The sequence below is a fragment of the Excalfactoria chinensis genome, chromosome 6 (genome assembly GCF_039878825.1).
Source record: "Excalfactoria chinensis isolate bCotChi1 chromosome 6, bCotChi1.hap2, whole genome shotgun sequence".
In the NCBI taxonomy this organism is placed as follows: Eukaryota; Metazoa; Chordata; class Aves; order Galliformes; family Phasianidae; genus Excalfactoria; species Excalfactoria chinensis.
This window is the reverse complement of record NC_092830.1, coordinates 36,350,109-36,361,446: the sequence shown is the minus strand read 5'-3', so window position 1 is coordinate 36,361,446 and position 11,338 is coordinate 36,350,109. Positions and strand designations below refer to the sequence as shown.

The 11,338-nt window shown below is 42.7% G+C and overlaps 1 long non-coding RNA gene across 1 annotated transcript in view; it reads left to right on the top strand.

Annotated features, from left to right (window-relative positions):
* The first annotated feature begins 1,588 nt into the window (after positions 1 to 1,588).
* LOC140253770 (uncharacterized) overlaps positions 1,589 to 11,338 on the top strand; it is a 48,837-nt gene continuing 39,087 nt past the window's right edge. Inside the window, exons 1-2 of the long non-coding RNA XR_011903981.1 lie at positions 1,589 to 1,653; positions 9,102 to 9,258. This is a non-coding gene — a long non-coding RNA (uncharacterized lncRNA). The remainder of the gene's footprint in view (positions 1,654 to 9,101; positions 9,259 to 11,338) is intronic.

Here is an 11,338-nt window from a genome sequence, read left to right as displayed (position 1 = left end):
TGATAGATTTGTTAAGATTGTCTCCCATTTCATTTCTAAAATCTGTGCCTAATCCATAAATACCCCTTCTTAAATATGTCTCCAATAAACTCGCTGATTGAGTTAGTCATTTGGTAAGCACAGAGGGAAATTAATATTCAACGTAGCCTAATAATCTTAAGACACAATGCTGGCTGATATTGTGTACATGAATGAGAATCTGAGCGGGGCACTTACGGATCAGGCTGAGTCGAGGTTCTGAAGTGCCACAGTTCCCTCTGAAAATAATGGTGCTGCTTCTGAACATTTAAAAAGTGAACAGCTTCCACTGAGATATTAAATTAGTGATACTTGGGCGTGTTGGTCTTCCTTGTCTTCCTATCAACATTTAGAACATGTTGAGAGCTACATCTGTTCTTCTTAAAGAGTTGATTCTATCCCTGTACCTCTTATGTCTTTCAAGGTAAATTCCAAAAGGTCCCTTATCTTAGCTAACAAAACCAATCTGATGTGTTGTACCAGAAGTCAAACGTAGCGTCCCTTGAGCCCTTTTGTGATGGAGAGGCAAAGAGACGCAGTGGGAGGGTTCTCTTGGTTGTCTGCTGTCATTGTTTTTTTGTGTTTTGTTTTTTTTTTCATAGCATGTGAAAACTCATCTCTGATGTTAAATTCGTAGCCAGGGTTTAATGAACTGAATTGATGAGCATCAAAAGGCTGAGGGAGATAGACTTTCTGGTTTTGAAACTAGTGTAGATCTATGTGTGTTCGTCTGCCCTGTCTCACTGGGGTTAGTGTTTATTCCCTTAAAAGACTTCTGTTGTTTTTGTATTGTGCTGCCTGTGCTTTTTTCCAGAGGAGGTAAAAATCTGTGCAAATGTCACAGGAGGAGGAGGGTAGGAGTCCTCACCACTGAAATTAATTCGTTCATTTTGCATGAAACCAAGTTTGCTCAGGAGCAGTACCGTGGTGCCATAATGTCTGACATGATTTACTGCTTCTCTCACTTAAATTAACAAATTGGACCATATTTCATCAAGATAATTAAGCACATCTATAACCTTAATAATGTGACTTTATCCCACGTGCAGTCCTACTAAAGCCTAACTTTATCTTTAGAGCTAAGTGCATCTAAAGCACGAGCAGATCCTTGTCGCCTGTATCTCCTTGTTTTGGGCTGTTGGCCATCCTTCTATGTCTGTTAGGACAGCTCCAGGATACACAGTCATAGAATCACAGAGCATCCCAAGTTGGAAGGGGACCCATAAGGATCATCAAGGCCAACCCCAAACATGCTAACTTGGAATGCTGAGTTCATACAAAAAGAAAGAAGTGGTTTCAGATTAAATGATAAAGTCATTGATGTATTTTTGTCACTAAAATACAGATCCTCCCTGCTCCCCAAAACTCCGCAGACCCCAAATTCAAAATCCTTCTGTTCTGAGCCCATGGTTGGTGCAGTGGAACAGCCAGGTCACAGCTGGAAGCAATGAGTGAGCACCAGATGAGGAGGTGTTGCTTAACCCAGGGAGCTCAGGTGCAAGCAGTCACCTGATTGACTAGAAGGGGTCACTCCACCCCTACTCTCCCCTCCTTTAATGGTTAGCAGCTAAGAGGGCAGCTTCTTTTTGGATGGAGATTGTATTTCTCTTGAGCTGTTATTGGTCATCAGAAGAGGTGAGCAAATCCTTGTTCTTTTTTATGTGCTGTTGCTCCTTAGGGTTTGTGTTCTACTTGGGGAGGCACTGCTGTTGCTTTCTTTATTTTGCTATACAGCTGGTAATTTGTGGATGTGGTTTTGGTGCTTTGTGGTGCCATTTTGTTTCCTTCTCTGCTGGGCTTTAAATTCCTGAATCATTGAACTCTATGGCTGCTCTCACCTTTTTCTTGGCAAGCCTAGAGGGTGGATCTTTGTGGTCCAAGCAAGTGGCTTGTGATCACTTCTGCCTTTCCTTGTATGCTTTGTTTGCAGCCATTTAGCATGAAGAACTCAGTTTCTGTGCCCTTGAAGTGACACAGTGACAATAAGAACACAGAAGTTTTATGTGCGCTGTGTAGGAGCACACCTTGTAAGCCAATACATGCATGCTTTAAATCAATCCATGTCCTACAAAGCAGTTTTTGCCCAGATCTAAGAGCAGATCTGGGTAGATCTGAAGGCAGCCAACACAGTGGCTTTCTCTGGTGTTTTGTGGGCTTTTGGAAATGCCTGCCAGCTGCCTGCAGATGTGTAGGATGCACATGAGCTGGATGTGTATATGCTTATGTGCACATGTCATGTGTGAGGGCTGGACCTGGGGTCAGTCCAGCTTCAGTTGTGCCCATTGATTTCCTCCTCATCCAACTGTTCTTTCTTGTTTCTAGATAATTCCTTTCAGCTCTTTTGATTGCTCTGTTGCCTTCCCCCAGTTTCCTCCACCTCTCTTTGCTGCACTGCCTGCTGAAGCTTTCTGGTCCCCACTAAGCCTCTGGGTGCCCTGTGGTGCTGCTCCCCCTGTTCCCCTTTTCCAGCCCCCCCTGGCTCCAGGTTAGCCGTGGTCAATTTTTGTTTCATCTTGCAGTCAGTATTACATAAATAGTGGAAGCTTGTCCTTGCCCCCCTGTGATTGATGGGGAGGTATATTTGTACATATCGATTGAGATAAAAAATTAGTAGTTTGCAATAGGAAAGGCAAATTAGTCATCAGAAGGAAGGCGCTCGGAGTATTTTAAGAGTTCCTTGATTAATTCTCATGCTGCGAGTTCTTGTGACAGTAAGTTTTATGTCCTGAGATGTGGGAGGATGAGGCGGTAGTATCGGGTTATTGCAAATTTTACTTTTACTTCTCCCTGATTTATTTTACTGGCACTTTCTGCGATTAGAGACAGAGGGTAAAAATGACTTCATTTTGGGGTGACAACCACACTTCTGTTTGTGGTTGAATGAGGAGCCAGGAGGAAGGGTGGGGGTCTCAGCTACAAAATGACTTTCCTTTTTGCATAAACATTAATATTAAGGAGGGAGTGCGTGCGAAATCAAAGTAGTCATAATCCGTGGTGACAAATCCATCGGTTGGATGTTACTTCTAAGGGAGGGAGGCACTAATTCTGCGCTGTACTGATCAGCCTGAGAAGTAATTTTTGGCCTGCTTACTTGACAATTTTTTTTCCTAATGACCTCATTGAAAGTAGTTTTTAATAAGCATCCTTTAGAGACTGAGTGCCCTCCATCTTCTTCCTAAAATACTTTTCACTTTCCCAAGGATCTCGTGGCGTGTTTTTCAGTTTCCTTTATTACAAATTATAATAGAATTCTTACCAATAAAAATTGGCTTATATTTGGCACTGTTAATTTGTCCAAGAATAATTTAGATAGAAATTCCAATTACTTTGCAAGGAACACATTTGCTTCTCTACTCTCTCAGCTTGTTTAAAAAGAAGTCTTTGATAATTTGCAAGCATTTCTCATGAAAGGCAATTCTACTTAACTTGAATCCAGAAGGAAAAAAAGACGCACGGAGGTTTCAATTTTTAAACTGATAACAAAGCACTATATTTATGCTGTTACATTTCAGCACAAAGAGGCTGCAAAATAACCTTTTTTTAGTTAATGGTAGGAAAAAGAGATTTAATTGCTCTGAAACACTTATTCTATGTATTATCTCGCTGATTAGAAGACAGTTGTAAATGACTTATTCAATGTAATTGCAAACTCTGGCATGGAAACCAAAAGTAAATTGTATGCCCTTGCAGGCTGAGGAGCAGCGAGTTTGAACACTTTTAATTGTGAGCGTATTCTGAAGTCAGCAGAGGTACAGTATTTAGGATTTAGACTTTTCTCGTTGCTTTGAGCATTGGTGCCCTTCAGATTTCACTTAGGACAACTCTGGTAGCCAACTGTGCAGCATGGTAGTTTACAGAGGTAAGAAATAGACATGGTGGATAAGTGGGGACTGTGGACATTGGTATCAGTGTGTTGAGAACTGCCCTGTGCTTTGAAGCTCGTGGCGCTGGGCAAGCACTGAGCAGAGAGAGAGCACCGTCCAAATGCTGCTTTGCAATATGGTGACATTGGCATCTAACTGGGAGGCACATTTGAGTCCAGAAATATCAAATTAATCAGGTGGTGGAGAGCTGAATGTGGTCCTTGTCTGAGGGCTTTTTGGAGGAGTTCCACTGCCTGGTTTGGGAACAGCCACTCTGTCATTAACCTTGCTCTAAGACCCTGGGGAACCAAGTTCAGGAGATACTTGAGATTGTTCCCACCCTGTTGTGAGATGCTCGGCCATCCTTTGCTGCTACGCTGAGGTCCAGACATCACACATCAGCTGTTCAAGACAATAACATTCAAGAGATTGGGGAGAATTCTGCTCTGCCATTTGTGTTCAGCCTTGTAATGATCTTCTGAGAGCTACCAGATCACTGGTGGGCTGGCTGTACCAAGAAGTGAGGTCCTCCATTGACTTGTGTCACTTCACCCTTTGGTGTGTGCTGCTCTCCCAGCATAACCAAGTACCATTAGAGGTGCTGATTCTAGACAGGAGGAAACATAAAACAGGAGTCGTGTGCTGTGGACCCTAGTGTGCAAAGCCCAGCAGAAGGGGAATCAAACCAGAAAGCAAGAATGAGGTGATAAATACCCAAAACATACAGGAAATTGCATATTCTAAGAACTTGCATAGTTTTATGCTGCATTTCTGTCTGGCTTTGATGCAAGTGCACACGTTTATTGGCTGTAGTCATACTGAGCAGGAAGGTGCCAGGATGGCTCTCCACATGCAGCTTTGCAGCAATGTGTCCACAAGCCAGAGGGATCAGAGAGCATTGCCCTCCTCCTAACCCACTGAGCATGGGTTAGAGCTGTGTACTCTGGACTTCCTTGATTGATGATTCCTTTAAATCATCGATTTAGACTTTCTGCAAGTACAGTCAGTCCTCATTAGTTACTAGTTTGGAAACCCGTGGTATATTTAGACATCATATACATTTGTCAGTGAAGAGGAGCTTAAATGATCTACTTTGTTCACCGCTTAATTATGTTATTTTACTGTTCCTGAAAACCTGACACAAGGCAAATTTACATTACTGTGCTCCTAATTAGACAATAATCCTTAAGGATTTGAATGATACATACCCAAAGTAATTTCCTTGTTCACTAAATATGAATTTCCTTACATTAGGTTAAGAAGATGGCACGATGACAGCAGGCATTGTGATGGTGACAGCCCTCAACTTGTTTGTCTCTGGAGTCAAAATCTATTAAAAGATACATAATGATCTCAGCAATTTCTTAACGTGTGGGATGTGAAATCAATAAACAGCCGTATATGAACAGGAACAAAATATACATCTTATCACTGTTGTTAGGTCGCCCACAAGTCCATGCTGCTGAACAGTGCAAAATATTTGTAGTCCCCGTTTCCCAGCAGTGATCCAAGCTGTTATCTTGTCATGTGTTCATCACTTCTGCAGCTCAAACAGGAGTGCTGACTTGGAGGTTGGCTGTTGTGAAGGAGAGGTCTCATAGGGTCCTTCATGCCTCAGACACCTCTGTTTTGCTTCTTGATTCCAAGTGCGCTCATCTCATGCGTGTGGTGTGATGCTCTTGGCTTTGTCCCCATCTCTGGCTGTTGTATGTTGGGAAGTCTTACACCTCTTGTTGTTGGCCGGGGTGTCATGGGGTGGTGACACTTTGCATTTTCTACTATAAACAGCTTAATTTATTGCACTGCTACATTTAATCTTTGCATTGAATCCAGATGCCACCGTGATGGTGCGTAAAAATAATTAAATAAAGGTAAATAGACCGTAACCACTTCCCCGGTGCCAGTTGCTGTAGCTTGAAGTTGCATATCAAAAATGCATTTCTAGGGAGTTACTTAAATTTTGAGCCAGAGTAGAAATAACCCTCATGGATGCTGTCTGGTGTTGTGTGTGCAGAGCTCAGGGTCTTTCTCAGGGAATAAACTTTTTCCTCATGTCCCAAATCCTATTTCTTCTTGCCATTAAATGGAAACCGAACGTCTTCAGTGTCCTTCTATAACTTCCAGTGACTTGGTTTACAATATATAGGAAGGCTGAGTGTAGAAGTGACAAATACCCAGTGCTGCTGATGTCAGACAAGTGATGCTCCAGCCTGGAGAGAAGCTTGTTGTTCAGTGGATCAGCATTAGTATGGGAGTTAGTTTGGAGTTGTGATGGGTATTAAAAAGCAACAACAGCAAACTGTGGGGTGGGGGAAGAAATCTCTTACACTGCTTGGGTAGGATATGTTGCATGTTTCAGATCTGAGTTCTGAGAAGACTGCTGCTAATTCTTATCTGCTGTGGCAGTGTGCAAACGCTGCACTGGGGACTGCACTAAGGAGAGTAATTCCCCTGTCCAGCCATGTGTCAAACAGTGGAAAAATATGTGAGGGGGATACCTCACATAATTGGATGACGACGATATTTCAGCATCAAGTTTACATAGCTGATATGTCCCTACTGCATCAAGAGCAAAGTGCTCTCTGGTGAAGCGACTTGTAACGTCAGCCTTTACTCCAACCCTGAGCAGATAGATGGGCAGACTTTGCTGCCTGTCATGTGTTTTCACGCTGATATTGTTATAATTGAATATTTTTGAATGTCTGCTGATGTTCAGGTGCTCCCTGGGGGGTGGTTTCCTCCTCAGCCCCAACACAGCCTGCATTCGATGATTTTTGTGTCTCTCTTAAGGTTTGATCCAGTCAAGCAATGAGGTCTCTTTGTGGGGTGTGAGTCCCTGTTAGTTTCAGTGGGAGCCTACAGTGCTTAACAGTAAATGGAGAGCTCGGGACAGATGGAGCACTCAATTCATATGAGTTTTGCTCAGGTCTCAGCAAGCTGCATGCATCTGCAATGGAGTAGGCACTTTGTTAGGTTAAGAATCGCTTCTTCGTGGCCAGTAAAGCAAGCGAATAAAATTGAGGGAGAAATACAGACGGCATCAGCTTGCTAGTATGCAAAAATTACTGTATTTTCTGTTGTAAAGAGAAAGCGTTGAGAAAGAAAACCCATAATCATGTTACTGTATGATCATCCTATATAAGCACATTAGCAAAGCACCATGATAGCAGTCGCATTGTGAACCTAAAGCCACCCCTAATTAAACTGTCTGCATCCCCCAGCATTTTCCTGTAATGATGTCAAGCCGCGCAGCAATTAGTTGTCCCTCTATGAATGTAAACACTGTTTGTAAATCATATAAATTTAACCTGCTTTGCTTCTTGGAAAGCCCCTAAAATGGAATTAATTAGAATTGTAGATTTTTTATTTATTTTTTTGGGAGGAATTCTAATGTATTGAATCATTTTTGAATGCCTTGATGTCACGTTTTCCCTCTGATTCGCAGCAGTTAATTTAGGTAGCAAAGGTAGCACTTATTAAAAAGCTGGGGTATGATTTGGGGTAGGACTCATGGTGTGTGTACATTGGCATGCAGGACGTTTTATTGCACTGCTCGGATTGCTGTGGGTTTGTTTGAAAATCAAGGCTAAGTCCATTCAGAGGAAGCAAAGTGCCCTGACCTTTCAGCTTTCTCCATTTGGTACCTACCGCGCTACTTCAATCTAATTTGAATGTTAGGTTTGAATACTGAAGAAGTATGCCCTTATGTAGTAGTTCATCTTCTCTTTAGAGATCAGACTAAATGCCCGTGGCAATATGCTAGGAAACATAGCACATTACCATGAAATAGCTCCATTAGAGACAAAGAAATGTAAGCAAAACAAACACATTTGCCACTGTTTTTAGCTCAATTATATTTCTCCAACTGATGGTGTTGCACGGGATGAAAAAGTGCTCGATACCTAAATTTAGTGAACCTTTTGTTGCAATTTACTCCCGAAAAACCTCTGTTGCTGGAGGTGGATGGTTTACCTGAGCCATCAGCTACATAGCACGTTTATGGTTATTGTATTTTACAGGTTGATAGATTTTTATATTCTGTCCAAGTCAGGATCTTACACCACCTGGTTTATTATTTAGTAATTTACAGTGCAGTCAGGCATGTTTGGTTTAATGTAGGATAAACTTATAAATCTATTGTTCCTCCAGTTGCTGGGGTTGGTGTGCAATGAACTACAGAGCTTGATGCGTACATACATTTCAGCTCTGCTTATTTTCTTTGATAGGGAAGCAGGCAATAGATAACACAGTGACAGTAGCATCCCAGGGGATAGCAAAATGTGAGAGCAACACACCGTCAGGTTAGTAGGTCATTATTGTATGAGCACTGAGCCATTAATTGACTACTGTACCAGGCTCAATCTGTGTCAGATTATGGCTTTTGGCAGCAAGGACTGCTATCTAATAGCTAACTTTGCTTCTTTACTATCTTTTTATTGGGTTTTCTGATAAAATTATACATCATAGCTAAGCATGTTTGTTACACTTAAAGGAAAAAACAAACAAATAAAACACTTTCAGAGCAGTGGTAACATCCGTAGGTAATTTCTCGTATGGTAATAAGGTACCATCTAGCAGAGCAGTTCTGCTAATACTATTGAGTAGCTTTTAAAATACTTGTTAAGAAACTGAGTAGACAGATGCTTCATTTAGGGTGAGGAGATACAGCTGGTGCAGGGCTATTAGGAATGGCTATCTGACACCTGACTTGTTTTACTAGCCTTAAGCTTAGGGTAGGGGTGAGCATAAGGACCGTATCAACACTGATGAGCAGCATTGGAGAGAGGCTTGCTGGTTCCTACAGGCTGCTTTAGGAATAAAGCAGCACTGCTTACCTTTGGCACAGCTGTTGGGCACACAGTCCCAAATCAATGTTGAGGAGTGGATTTGTGTAGGAAATGCATTGCTCTTTGCAAACAGGAAAATGTCTATGTCTTTATGGGGGTCAGTGTTTGGGGTGAGAGAAATGGTATTCCTAGTAGGTCCTGAAATGGCAGGGGGTGAGATTCCTTCTCAGTCCTCTCACAAGCCATTGAAGTTGTGCTGCCATGGTACATCTGCAAGCACGTAGGGTGATCCAGTGCCACTTTAGTCAAGTGGCTTTAATCAATGGGCTGTGGGAGGCTGAAGCAGGTGGGGGTCAGCCCAGCACTCAGCTGGGGCAAGATTTTGTCCTGGGTTTAAGGTGAAATCCTGACTCCATCTCTCACATGATTTCAGGTGTCTGCCGTCCTTCAGCATCTCCCATCTCTGCATCTGTCTGAAGCAAGCCGGGTACCCAGCCCAGATGAGAGCATAATACGAGTTAATTATTGCTCTTTTAAGAGAATTCCTGTGCAGAGAGCTGTTGTCGGTGGGACTCCCTGGATTTGGTAAGGTAAGTCTGTGCGTCTCTCGGCTTGGCTGGAAACTGGAATTAATTCTTTGTGTTTTTCCTCCAATGGAGTGGGGGCCTCGGGCAGGGATTTGGGGTGCCCCAGCTGGGGCTGTGCGTCTCTGCTTTGTAATGTGTTCGCTGGTGTTTGACAGTGTTGCTGAAGTGATAGAGGCCGGGTCTAATTTCTGTTCCCACCGACAAATCGACCTGCTTGTGACCTTGGGCAAAATAGTTAATCCAGCTGGCCCTCAGTTTCCCTGTTTTGCTCTCCATTAAAAATGATTTGCTGCCTGAGAGTGTCAGGCACTCCACGAGGACCCAATGTGATTATTAATAATTATCAAGATAGGGAAGAGCGTGAGAAGATGGCAAAGGAAAAACAGACCTGTATTTCATTAGAGTTGTGTGTAGGTTGAGTGCCATCACAGCCGATGGCTCATGGGTTCTGTTTTCCTACTGTGTCTAAATTGGAATAACTTTCACTGGGTTTCTTGTGCATTTAAATGGCAGTGGATAAAAACGTGCAACAAAGGTGCTCAGAGCATCCCATCTCGTTGTGTAATCCCGTGCTTTCTCCTTTGCTGCAAAATCACCTCTAGAAATTGGAGAGCAATATGTAAAATATGTTTTTCAGGCAGCGGAGCCTTGATTGCATCGATTCCGCTCTGTGTAGCGCTCTTAATGGAGATTTCTGGTTGCCATTTACTGTAAATTTCTGGTTAGCGTTTGGTGCGCCGTGTGATGGGACCCGTCTCTGTTCTCTGCTGCTTCTGGTCCCCTTGGTAGTTTGTTAAAAACTCATTTGGAAGAATTAACTACCTTTTATGTATTTAAAATCTGACTCCACGGAAATCGATGTACAAATAATTTTTATGGTTACAGTAAGTACGTTCCGTAACGCAACACAAATATCTGTATGTAAATCTTGCCTCCGAGGTAGCTTTCTACTGTACATCCCAGTACTTATCCCACTTTCACACCTAATTTTCTTTGTGAATCACACATAAAACTCGCATATTCTCTGCTGTGCAATGAAATCATGAATTCTTAGCATGCCCACACATAAGACGTTTCCCTGAGAATAATATCCATAACTATTTTTTAAGGAAAAAAAATAAAAGAAGCCGGGGAAAGGTTTTGGTGCACCATTTATTTTTATGATAATTTAAATATGTTAATACTGTACCTAAGAGTTTTATATACATCCACGTTTTGCATAAAGAAGAGCTTTTCCTCCCGAGCTCTGGATCGCGAGGCTGGGAGGGGGAGGGAGAAACTTGCTCATTGCACGGAAGGCATCTTTGGACACAATATTAAACAAGGCCATAAGACTGCATTCTCTCCAGACTTTTAACAACTGTCTTGTACTGCGCGGCAGCTCGAAAACATATATTTCCCTTTGCAAACAGGTGTTTTAAAATTAATCCTCACAAATTTGTGAGAGCGTTTAATAAAAGTATATGTGCCATCGGTGTGCGCCTGGAAGGTGGGCCGTGACAAATGGCTTTGTGCAGGATGGGAGTGCATTTAAACACCTTCTTTATTTTCTTGTTCCCTCCTTCCTCCCACTCTTTCCTCTGATAACTGCTTGAGGGTTTTTCTTAGAGGCTGTTAATACCATTGACCCTTCTTGAGGGTGTAACCAAACCTTGTTTTTGGCTTTGGTGACCCATTGCACATCACTCATGGTTGGGTTCCTCCAGTGCCATTCCTGGGATGGGCTCTATGAGGCTGGCAACTGTTTGGTCTCCTTCCTTGCCCATGACGTGGTTTCATGCATTGCAGATCTATGGGCTGATTCTGGTGCTGTCAGGGTTCCTTCAGCTCAGAACCCTGAGAGCTCGATCCATGGCTAACAGGTGCTGAAGGTTATTGGATGCTTCTTCAAATTTAGTTTTGTTTTCTGTGATATTTTGTTCTGAGCCTTCTTAAGCAGGTTGTGCATTCCTGGCTGAAAACTGTAGAGTGCTATTAACCCAGCTCCCCAGCTGTGCTGGCCTTTTGCAGGAGCTGTAACTCAGGTTGGAGCTGTGGGTGCCCTGGGGAGAGGGATGTAGTGGGGCCAAAGCCCTTGATTTGG